Genomic DNA, 13,159 nt, shown 5'->3' on the forward strand with positions numbered 1-13,159 from the left:
TCTTTCTGACTCAATTCACTCTGTATGACAGTCTCTAAGTCCATCCACATCTCTACAAATGACCCAATTTCGTTCCTTTTTATGGCTGAGCAATATTCCATTGTATATATGTGCCACATTTTCTTTATCCATTCATCTGTCGATGGACACTTAGATTGCTTCCATGTCCTGGCTATTGTAAATAGAGCTGCAGTGAACATTGTGGTACATGACTCTTTTTGAATTATGGTTTTCTCCAGGTATATGCCTAGTAGTGGGATTGCTGGGTCATATGGTAATTCTATTTTCATTTTTTTTCCCTAGTGATAAACAAATCTCTATTCTACTAAGTACAATGACACTGAAATTGAGGGCACCAAAGGGAGGGCTCAAAGGAAGCTATGTACAGATAACAGTGATTGGATATTAAGTAAACTTTTATAAAGTTTTAGAAATCATTTTCTATACAAACAACATTTTAGAATGGTTGTGTCATCTTGTGCCATATTTAAAGGAAAACTGCAGTTAGCATAAATTAAAGTAGATAATATGGTTCCTTACCATATCAGCAAATTTTTATCTCCATATAGATAATTACTAGTGTGTCATTCCATAAACCTATATAAAGACCCACCCAACCAGAAGAAAAACCAGTTTTCCTTTAATGTAAACCTGTTTTTGTGTTAAGAGTAAAATCCTTACTGTTACTGGTCAGTTTAAAAATGTCTCCTGAAAACTTCTAATTTGTGGATTTATGGGGCGGCATTAACCAGCATCTTGTTTCTATTCTCTGGCAGAGTTTTGAACTTGAATTTTGCTAGAAGCATTCAACATTATCAGGGGTAGTGGGTAGGGAAGGTCCAAAGCTCTGCCAGTCCCAAATCCATACAGTTGTCATTCCATTTAAGAGGGTATTAAATCATTTATTGATTACATAGATAATGGATAATACACAAGCTTCATTCCCACCTATAACTTTATATGGTACCATAATTCAATTTAGATATATTGCATAGGATATGTGCCAACAATCATATTAATAACCAAAAAACTCCATGACTTTGCTTGGGTGACCCTTTTCACAGTGAACTCCAGGTCACAACACAGTAACTGTCAGTTCAGCTACACCGAGGTTCCTGAAGACAATAACTTCTCCACCAAAGCCGGTTGTAAATAAATTTTGAATGGAACCTGGCATCACCCTGAAGGAATTCTAACTTTACACTGTTGAGGTAGTTTACCAAAATGGCTTCAGAGTAGACTAACTTTACACAGCACATTTAATAAAAAGACACATTTATTCAGCGTCATGATCAGACTATTACATTTAGCAGTCAGCAGCATGGGTACAAAAAAAAAAATCTACATTAAAACCCTTTGTTGGAATGCTTTACACTTTCCACAAAACAGAAACTCAGATAATCTTTTATACAATTAGTCACAAGTACAGTCCTCAAGTTTTTTTGCCCATACACATGAATATTATCTAAAACATGTCTTCTTTGTTGAACCTAGGCCCTGCCACCATGGTGCTTGGCTGAGTTCACAAATCTCTTGTACCCTGTTGCTTCCCTGTCACTTCCCTTGCTCTCCTCTCCTGCTAAGCTTTGTTTCCTGGCAGTAATTACAACCTCCTGCCACTGCCATAGCTACTGCTGCTGCTGGAACCACCATAGCTACCTTGGTTTCATGGTTTGGCAAAGTATTGGCTTCTACCACCATAGGGGCCAGAACTTCTGCCTCCAAAGTTTCCTCCTTTCATGGGTCCAAAATTTGAAGATTGATTGTTTTAATTGCCAAAATCATTGTAGCTTCCACCACCTCCAAAAGTGCTCCCATCATTACCAAATCCATTACTGACATCCTCACTGCCACCATAGCCACCACCACCATGGCTGCCACCAAAGCCACCTCGACCACTGAAGTTTCCTCCATGACGAAATTTGTCATTCCCACCAAAACCCCCTCCACGACCACAACCAAAGCTTCCAGAACCACTTTGACCTCTTTGGCTGAATGAAGCACTAGCCATCTCCTGCTGAGATAGGGCTTTCCTTACTTCACAGTAGTGGCCATTCACAGTGTGGTATTTCTGAATGACAATCTTGTCTACGGAGTCATGGTCATCAAAGGTTATGAAAGCAAAGCCTCTTTTGCCACTGCCTTGATCAGTCGTGATTTCAGTCACTTCACTTTCCCCATACTGTTCAAAATAATGTTTTAGGTGATATTCTTCAGTGTCTTCTTCAATGCCACCAACAAAAATTGTTTTCACAGTTAAGTGGGCACCAGGTCTTTGAGAATCTTCTCTTGAGACGGCCCTCTTTGGTTCCCCAGCTCTTCCATCCACCTTGTGTGGCCTTGCCTTCATGGCCGCATCCACCTCCTCCACAGTGGCATATGTGACAACCCTGAAGCCTCTGGAGCACTTGGTGCTTGGATCCCTCATTACCACACAGTCTGTGAGCGTCCCCGCTGCTCACAATGGCTCCTCAGGCTCTCATCGGTTGCTTCAAAGCTCAAACCTCCGATGAAGAGCTTCTGCAGCTGTTTGGGCTCTTTGGTGTCTCTGACTTAGACGTGACAGCAGTGGAGGGGGGGGAGACGTCAACGATGCTTACTCGGGGGTGTCCACGGGCAGAAAGCTATTTGACTTTTCTAAGGAACCTCCATACTGTTCTCCATAGTGGCTGTATCAACTTACATTCCCACCAACAGTGCAAGAGGGTTCCCTTTCCTCCACACCCTCCCCAGCATTTGTTGTTTGTACATTTTTTGATGATGCCCATTCTAACTGGTATAAAGTGATACCTCATTGTAGTTTTAATTTGCGTTTCTCTAATAATTAGTGATGTTGAGCAGTTTTGCATGTGCCTCTTTGCCATCTGTATGTCTTCTTTGGAGAAAGGTCTATTTAAATCTTCTGCCCATTTTTTGATTGGGTTGTTTGTTTTTTTAATATTGAGCTGCATGAGCTGTTAATATATTTTGGAGATTAATCCTTTGTTGATTCATTTGCAAATATTTTCTTCCATTCTGAGGGTTGTCTTTTTGTCATGTTTATGGTTTACTTTGCTATGCAAAAGCTTTTAATTTCAATAGGTCACATTTGTTTTATTTTTGTTTTTATTTCTATTACTCTAGGAAGTGGGTCAAAAAAGATCTTGCTGTGATTTCTGTCAAAGAGTCTTCTTTCTGTGTTTTCCTCTAAGAGTTTTATACTGTCTGGCCTTACATTTAGGTCTTTAATCCATTTTGAGCTTATTTTTGCGTATGGTGTTAGGGAGTGTTCTAATTTCATTCTTTTACATGTAGCTGTCCAGTTTTCCCAGCACTACTTATTGAAGAGACTGTCTTTTCTCCATTGTATATCCTTGCCTCCTTTGTCATAGATGAGTTGACCATAGGTGCATGGGTTGATCTCTGGGTTTTCTATCCTGTTCCATTGATCTATATTTCTGTTTTTGTGCCAGTACTATATTGTCTTGATTACTGTAGCTTTGTTGTATAGTTTGAAGTCGGGGAGTCTGATTTCTCCAGCTCCGTTTTTTTCCCTCAGGATTGTTTTTGCTATTCTGGGTCTTTTGTGTCTCCATACAAATTTTAAGATTATTTGTTCTAGTTCTGTAAAAATTCCATTGGTAATTTGATGGGGATTGCATTGAATCTGTAGATTGCTTTGGGTAGTATAGGCATTTTCAAAATATTGATTCTTCCAATCCAAGAATATAGTATATCTCTCCACCTGTTTGTGTCATCTTTGATTAATTTCATCAGTGTCATAGTTTTCTGAGTACAGGTCTTTTACCTCCTTAGGTAGGTTTATTCCTAGGTATTTTATTCTTTTTGTTGCAATGGTGAATGGGATTGTTTTCTTAATTTCTCTTTCTGACCTTTCATTATTAGTGTATAGGAATGCAAGAGATTTCTGTGCATTAGTTTTGTATCCTGCAACTTTACCAAATTCATTGATTAGCTCTAGTAGTTTTCTGGTAGCATCTTTGTGATTATCTATGTATATAGTATCATGTCATCTGCAAACAGTGACAATTTTACTTCTTCTTTTCCAATTTGGATTCCTTTTATTTCTTTTGCTTCTCTGAAGGCCACGGCTAGGACTTCCAAAACTATGTTGAACGGTAGTGGTGAGAGATGACATTCTTGTCTTCTTCCTGATCTTAGAGGAAATGCTTTCAGTTTTTCACCATTGAGAATGATGTTTGCTGTGGGTTTGTTGTATATGGCCTTTATTGTGTTGAGGTAGGTTCCCTCTATGCCCACTTTCTGAAGAGTTTTTATCATACATGGGTGTTGAATTTTGTCAAAAGCTTTTTCTGCACCTATTGTGATGATCATATGGTTTTTATTCTTCAATTGTTAATATGGTGTATCACATTGATTGATTTGTGTATATTGAAGAAACCTTGCATCCCTGGGATAAATCCCACTTGTTCATGGTGTATGATCCCTTTAATGTGCTGTTGGATTCTGTTTGCTAGTATTTTGTTGAGGATTTTTGCATCTATATTCACCAGTGATATTGGTCTGTATTTTCGTTTTTGTTGTTGTATCTTTGTCTGGTTTTGGTATCAGGGTGATGGTGGCCTCATAGAATGAGTTTGGGAGTGTTCCTTCCTCTGCCATTCTTTAAAGAGTTTGAGAAGGATAGGTGTTAGCTCTTCTCTAAATGTTTGATATAATTCACCTGTGAAGCCATTTGGTCCTGGACTTTTGTTTGTTGGAAGATTTTTAATCATAGTTTCAATTTCATTACTTGTGATTGGTCCGTTCATATTTTCTATTTCTTCCTGATTCAGTCTTGGAAGGTTATACCTTTCTAAGAATTTGTCCATTTCTTCCAGGTTGTCCATTTTATTGGCATAGTTTCTTGTAGTAGTCTCTTAGGATGTACTGTATTTCTGCGGTGTCCTTTGTAACTTCCCCTTTTTCATTTCTAATTTTATTGATTTGAGTCCTCTCCCTTTTTTTCTTGATTAGTCTGGCTAGTGGTTTATCAATTTTGTTTATCTTCTCAAAGAACCAGCTTTTAGTTTTATTGATATTTGCCATTGTTTTCTTTGTTTCTAGTTCATTTATTTCTTCTTTCCTTCCACTAACTTTGGGTTTTGTTTGTTCTTCTTTCTCTAGTTCCTTTAGGTATAAGGTTAGATTTTTATTTGATATTTTTCTTGTTTCTTGAGGTAGGATTGTATTGCTATAAATTTCCCTCCTAGAACTGCTTTTGCTACATCCCATAGGTTTTGGGTCGTCGTGTTTTTGTTGTCATTTGTCTCATTTTTGTTGTCATTTGTCATGTGTTTTTGTTGTCAATTGTTTTTTGATTTCCTCTTTGATTTCTTCAGTGATCTCTCGGTTATTTAGTAGTGTATTGTTTAGCCTCCAAGTGTTTGTATTTTTTGTTTTTTTCCTTGTAATTTATTTCTAATATCATAGCATTGTTGATGGAAAATATAATTGATATGATTTCAGTTTTCTTAAGTTTACCAAGGCTTGATTTGTGACCCAAGATGTGATCTCTCCTGGAGAATGTTCTGTGTGCACTTGAGAATAAAGTGTAATCTGCTGTTTTTGGATGAAATGTCCTATAAATATCAATTAAATCTCTCTGGTCTATTGTGTCATTTAAAGCTTGTGTTTCCTTATTAATTTTCTGTCTGGATGATCTGTCCATTGGTGTAAGTGAGGTGTTAAAGTCCCTACTATTATTGTGTTACTGTTGATTTCCTCTTTTATAGCTGTTAGCATTTCCCCTATGTATTGCTGTGCTCCTATGTTGGGTGCACAAATATTTACAACTGTTATATCTTCCTCTTGGATTGATCCCTTGGTCATTATGTAGTGTCCTTCTTTATCTCATTCTTTATTTTGGAGCCTATTTTTCCTGATATGAGTATTGCTACTCCAGCTTTCTTTTGATTTCCATTTGCATGGAATATCCTTTTCCATCCCCTCACTTTCAATCTGTATGTGTCCCTAGGTCTGAAGTGGGTCTCTTGTAGACAGCATATATATATGAGTCTTGTTTTTGTATGCATTCAACAACCCTGTGTCTTTTGGTTGGAGCATTTAATCAGTTCACATTTAAGGTAATTATCGATATGTATGTTCCTGTTACTATTTTCTGAATTGTTTGGGGTTTGTTCTTGTAGTTCCTTTTCTTCTCTTGTGTTTCCCACTTAGAGAAGTTCCTTTAGCATTTGTTGTAGAGCTGGTTTGGTGGTGCTGAATTCTCTTAGCTTTTATTTGTCTGCAAAGGTTTTGATTTCTCCATTGAATCTGAATGAGATCCTTTCCAGGTACAGTAATCTTGGTTATAGTTTCTTCCTTTTCATCACTTTGAATATATCATGCCACTCCCTTCTGGCTTGTAGAGTTTCTGCTGAGAAATTGGCTGTTAACATACAAGGGAATTCCTAGAAGGTTATTTGTTGTTTTTCCCTTGTTGCTTTTAATAATTTTTCTTTGTCTTTAATTTTTGTCAATTTGATTACTATGTGTCTCGGAGTGTTTCTCCTTGGGTTTATCCTGCCTGGGACTCTGTGGTTCCTGGACTTAGATGGCAATTTCCTTTCCCATGTTAGGGAAATTTTTGACTATAATCTCTTCAAATATTTTCTTGCATCATTTCTGTCGCTCATCTCCTTCTGGGGCACCTATAATGCAAATGTTGGTGTGTTTAATGTTGTCCCAGAGGTCTCTTAGGCTGTTTTCATTTCTTTTCATTCTTTTTTCTTTATTCTGTTCTGTGGCAGTGAATTACACCATTCTGTCTTCTAGGTCACTTATCCGTTCTTCTGTCTCAGTTATTCTGCTCTTGATTCCTTCTAGTGTATTTTTCATTTCAGTTATTGTACTGTTCATCTCTGTTTGTTTGTTCTTTAATCCTCCTAGGTCTTTGTTAAACATTTCTTTCATGTTCTCGTTCTTTGCCTCCATTCTTTTTCCAAGGTCCTGGATCATCTTCACTATCATTATTCTGAATTCTTTTTCTGGAATGTTGCCTATGTCCACTTCATTTAGTTGTTTTTCTGGGGTTTTATCTTGTTGCTTCATCTGCTACATGGTCCTCTGCCTTTTCATTTTGTCTGTCTCTCTGTGAATGTGGTTTTCGTTCCACAGGCTGCAGGACTGTAGCTCTTCTTGCCTCTGCTGTCTGCTCTCTGGTGGATGAGACTATCTAAGAGGCTTGTGCAAGCTTCCTAATGGGAGGGATTGGTGGTGGGTAGAGCTGGGTGTTGCTCTGTTGGGCAGAGCTCAGTAAAACTTTAGTCCACTTGTCTGCTGATGGGTGGGGCTGAGTTCCCTTCCTGTTGGTTGTTTGGCCTGAGGCAACCCAGCACTGGAGAATGAAGGGTCTTTGGTGGGGCTAATGGCAGACTCCTGGAGGGTTCATGCCAAGGAGTACTTCCCGGAACTTCTGCTGCCAGTGTCCTTTTCCCCACAGTGAGCCCCAGCTGCCCCTGGCCTCTGCAGGAGGCCCTCCAACAGTAGCAGGTAGGTCTGGTTCAGTCTCCTATGGAGTCCCTGTTTCTTACCCCTGGGTCCTCATGTGCACACTACTTTGTGTGTGCCCTTCAAGAGTGGAGCCTCTGTTTCCCTCAGTCCTGTCGAAGTCCTGCAATCAAATCCCGCTAGCCTTCAAAGTCTGATTCTCTTGGAATTCCTCTTCCTGTTGCCAGACCCAGAGGTTGGGAAGCCTGACGTGGGGCTTAGAACCTTCACTCCAATGGGTGGACTTCTGTGATATAATTGTTTTCCTGTTTGTGAGTCACCCCCCCCCCCGGCAGTTATAGGGTTTGATTTTATTGTGATTGTGGTCCTCCTACCATCTCATTGAGGCTTCTCCTTTGTCTTTGGATGTGGGGTATCTTCTGGATGTGTGGTGAGTTCCAGTGTCTTCCTGTCTATGATTGTTCAGCAGTTAGTTGTGATTCTGGTGTTCTTGCAGGAGGGAATGAGTGCACATCCTTCTACACAGCTATCTTGAACAAATCTCCTTAGATCTTGTATGTTGCTTCTGTGGCAGGCCTTCCCCAGGACCTGTCTTCCCCAGGTCCAGCTCCAAGCTGTGATGTGAGGTGGGAAGAACTGGGGCACTCTTGCCAGGAAATTAACTGTTGTATGCTCCTCCCCAGGGCTTGTCCACCCCAGACACGCATTTCTGTGGTGCTACCTGGTGTGCACGTTGACAAAGTCCTCCACTGCCTGACGGACCCTTGCCGTGTGTGCAGTGACAATGGACTCAGAGGCCAGCCATGCCCCATCATGCACATGCCCACAAAGTCTGCCATGGCTGGACCTGCCTCCATCATGTGAGTGCTGAAAATGGGCTTCAAGATTCAACCCAGATCCACATCCCAGGGCCACCAGGCTGTCTGAGCGCAGCTAGACCCAGTTCTTCCCCAGGGCCCATCTGCCTAAGATTCAGTGCCTAGCTGCTGCATGTACTAGCAGCCTCACTTGGTGCCCTGGGAAGTGTGGTGAGGTGACAGCTGTCAGCACTGGTCTCTCCACCCTGATTGCTAGCAAGTCAGCACACATGCACTCCTCTTAAGCAGAGTCCACGCCCCTCCAGCCCCTCTACCTGTCTCGGAAGACCTCCCAGCAGGCAAAGAGGCTCCCTAGAGTAAGGGCCTACCTCTGTGGACTTTCCCTCCTTCACCCATCCCTTCCAGGGGCACTGGTCCTGTTCTGATGCCTTTTATTTTCCATCCTACTTGGTTACGTGGAGATTATTTTTGCATTTTTGGTTTTATAAGAGATCTTCTGCCCATTTCCAGTTTGTTTTCTGTGAGAATTGTTACATATGTAGATATATTTTTGATGTGTTTCCAGGGGGAGGTGAGCTCCCTGTGCTCCCAATCCACCATCTTGACCCTCTCTTAATTTGGCTTCTTTTAAATCATTTTATTGAAAATACTTCTACCAAATAATAAGGTCCAAATAATAAGGTCCTACCAAATAATAAGGTCCTAACTGTCTAAGTTGTATCACTGATATTTTCCACCTTCATTTTATTTGACTTTTCCACAGAATTTGACGCTATTTGTTAGTTCTTTCTCGAAACTTTTTCTGAATTTTCATGACTTGACCCTGGCCTGGTTTTCTTCTTATCTCTCTCTCTTAGCTTTCTGAGCTGCTTTCAGGGTCTAAATTTCTCTTCCCATCCTTTAAATATTGGCATTTTACACTAATTCCTCTTCTTTTCTCTTTCTGTACTTTCCCTAGAAAGTCACATTCACATCCATGGCTTCAACTGCCATCAAATACACAGATGGCTTCTCTCATCTCTCTGCAGCACCCAATTTTCTCCTAAGATCTAGGTCCACATTTCCCCACATCTGCTTGGATGCATCCACTTCAGTGTATCACAAGCATTTCAAAGTTTGTATGTCCCCAAATGGAAATTACCTCTCTTCCCCCACCCCAACTTGCTCATCATCCAGTATTCTCGATTATCTACCAGATTTCTAAATCAAGAAAACCCTTCATCTCTGTATTATATTTCCCCTTCTTAAAGGGGGATTGTATTATAAACTGTTAGTTGCCTATTTAAAAGCTATTCTTGACTTTTCTTGATGAGTACCCTGACTTGTTTTGAAGAAGCCATATGTTTAGATCAAAGGCATGAGTTATGGATTGGTTATGTTAGTCTTGGAAATCCCATTCATTTTTGTCAGATATTCATTTCCACATCCTCTTCTGAACCTAGGAGTGGCCACGTGATTCATTTTTAGTCAACGAAAAGTTATCTGGATATCGTCTTGAAGAATATTTTTTTCTTTGATAAAACTGGAGAAATGTACTTGTTCCCTTTTTTCCTTCTTGGGATACTGTCATGTGAAGGTATGATGGTTGGACTGTGGCAGCCCTCTTGCTACTGTTGGAGAAAACCCTTAGGATGAAAGCCAATACATAAGGATGGTGGTACAAAAGAATGGGGCAATGTCTGTGATTTGAAGTACAGTGTCTACAGTCCTTTTCTACAGGACTGTAGAAAGCTACTTGGCAGCTTGAGTGTATCCAGGGAACTGAGAAAAACTCAAAAGTCAAAATATCAAAATTTTTTAGCCTTGGGAGTTGTATTATATTCAATTTTATGAACCAAAATGTAAGAGAAACAGAAAACTTGGTGGAGAGCCACAAAGATAATTAAATGGCTGGAAAGGAAAGCCTACTAAAACATTGAAAGATTTGTAACTATTTACTAAATAATAAAATCTTAAAAGCTTAATTGTAACGTACTATAAAGAGGTTCATTATGGATAGAATATTGATCAGTTCTTAATATATGCTTTTATAGTGATATAATACAAACTATGGCTTCACATTTAATAGCCTGATATTCCTAATCTAAATCAGTTATCTTTTTCCTTTTACCTACTTTCTCCTCTTAAATTCTGAAATGGTTCAATTTTCCATTGCTCAACAGAGTACCCAGACTGTATACCTCAAAGTCATGTTTACTGATGGCCTCTCCTTCTCCCAACATAATAGCCTTAAATGTAATTCTTTTTACAATATAAAGTACTTTTAAAAAATTTTTTTACTAATTTATAATTGATTATATTCAAGTGGTTACCCTGGCCACAGAGTTGCTCTACTTGGGTCCTATAACACACTGTCATTCAAGAATATAATACATAATGAATTTACTGCACAGCTATACATTTTCTTCTTCCCAGGAATCAGACCTGGTCCTGGGGTCTGGGCTAGGCAACCGATGTCATCCTGTACTCTCCATCACTGCATTTCTGCCATAAGCCTGTATGCACACAAAATCTTCTCCTCTGGGCCCTGTTCCCCTTCTCCTACTCCTCCACAAAGGACAACTCTCCAGAGGGGTCAGAAAAACCACCAGGTCCTCACAGCCGACTCTGAATCGCACTTAGATTTAGCTTGGTCCCCCAGACATACTGAAAACACCTGTCCTAAGGAATTTAATTCATTCCCTTACATTTATAGCAGACTCCTCCCTTCCTTCAGGAACCTGACTAGGGAGAGAAAGAGACACAAAAGTAAAGAAAATGGCTTGTGTGTGGGCTGGGGTGAAGAATGGTGTAGACTGTAAGGTAAGGAAAGAGATACTTAAATATTGACTCAATGCAAACCCAAGAATATTTTAAGGTTCATTATTATACATCACAACCAATTGGTACTCTTTGAATTCTGAATGTGTGTCCAGCACCGTGTCAACGACAGAAAGAATTCAGCAGAAGTAGTAGATACATGCTTCTTAAGGCACGTGATGTTCACGATCTAAAAATTCCACTTCTGGTTATACACCACAAAGAGCTAAAAACAGAGACTTGAAGAGATATTTGACAAGAATGTTCATAGCAACATTATTCACAGTATCCAAAAGGTATAAGCAGCCAAGGTTCCATCAACATATGAACTGATAGACAAAATATTGCATACAATGTATTACTATTCAACCTTAAAAAGAAAGGAAATTTTGACATATGCTACAATGTGGAAGAACCTTGAAGACGTTATGCTAAGTGAAGTAAACCAATCACAAAAGGACAAATACTGTACGATTTCACTTATATGAGTCACCTAATCAAATTTATAGCAACAGAAAGTAGAATGGTGGTTGGTAGGGTTGAGGGAGAGAGGAATAGAGAGTTATTATTTATTGTGTACAGTTACAGTTTGCTACATGAAAAGAATCCTAGAGACAGATGGCAGTGATAGTTGCACAACAATGTGAATGTGCTTAATGCTATTGAACTGTACACTTCAACATAGTTAAAATGTTAAAATTTATGTGTATATCACCACAGTTACTAATTTTTACAAAAGGAACATTACATTCTTGAAGATCAGATCTATACAACTGAAACAACGAAAGTAACTCAAAACACCATAGGAGCAAGTATTGTCACCTGTGGCTTTGAGGTCCCTTATGCTTTATTGGCTTATTTTTGCTTTGTTGAAGAGGATAGTAAGGAAATGACTCTTTCTAGCTCTTCAGGGTAGGCTCCATATCAACTCTTCCAGCACTAATGAGAACAAAATCCAACCAGTCACTTAAAAATTAAATACCATAAAGATAATTAAGCCTACTGAGAAATATCCTGTGACATAGGCAGATATGTTTTTCCTCATTGTCCTTGAGCCATAAAATTAAAGGTTACCTTAGCCCACATTATTGGAGAAAGGCTTTCAAGGACTTCTAAAAACATCTGTCTTACTCGGCTTTTTAATTTGTCTTTAGGCAAAAAGAGCCTGCTCTCAATGGAGTTGATAACTAACATGAGTTAAAGAGGGATTCAAGCTTCTGTAGAGAACTAAGTACTTGCCCTTGTTATTCAAACTCTAGTTGTCAGTTTTGAGCATGGGTGTGGACAACAAATTAATATACAAAGGCCCCAGGTCCCCAACTGGAAATGTCTCCAGGAGGAATAATTCAGTGAATTGAAAAGAACACACTTTGCATTTTTTATGTACTGCTTTGGGTTCCTGGAAATGTCAATTTATAAATATAGTGCATATGTCACCCTGCAGCACCATTACTTGGATAGGATACAAATATTTTGCTTTAGCCATGACACCATGTACATATCTGCCTTGAAACTTACAATTACACCACAAACCTTAACACATACCGAACTGAGCTACTGTGCTCCCTCTGAAACCCTTTTGAATACAGTTTTTTCCTGGTGAATGACCTCACCATCCATCCACTTGCTCAAGTGAAAAACACGAGCAATATCTCCTACTCCTTACCTCCTGCCACTTCTACCATGTAGTATCTCTCAAACCTATCTACTCTCTCCATCTTCCTTGTTACTACCCTAGTTCAGGCCATAGTCACATTTTACTGGATTAATGCAGCAGCCCCCAACCGAGTCTCGTGCCTCAGTAGTTCATTGCATCTGATCCAGTCTTCAAACAGGAGCCAGGGTGATCTTTGTAAAACACACTTCCTTGCTTAACGTCCTTTTAGTGGACACTCAAAAATATGCACACGTTAAATTTCACTTTTCACTTGTATGGTTCTCTGAGTTTTGACAAATCCATAGAACTTTGTAGCCACCACCACAATCAAAATACAGAGCAATTAACCTCACCTTCAAAAAAATTTCCTCATGCTGCCTTTTTGTAGTCAAATCCAACTCCCAACTCTAACCCTAGGTAACCACTGATCTGT

At 39.4% G+C, this 13,159-nt stretch overlaps 1 pseudogene; it reads right to left on the reverse strand.

Annotated features, from left to right (window-relative positions):
- Nucleotides 1–1,571: 1,571 nt before the first annotated feature.
- Nucleotides 1,572–12,787, reverse strand: LOC131750311 (heterogeneous nuclear ribonucleoprotein A1-like; annotated as a pseudogene).
- Between the last annotated feature and the right edge of the window lie 372 nt (nucleotides 12,788–13,159).

Source organism: Kogia breviceps, chromosome 2, assembly GCF_026419965.1.
Source record: "Kogia breviceps isolate mKogBre1 chromosome 2, mKogBre1 haplotype 1, whole genome shotgun sequence".
In the NCBI taxonomy this organism is placed as follows: Eukaryota; Metazoa; Chordata; class Mammalia; order Artiodactyla; family Physeteridae; genus Kogia; species Kogia breviceps.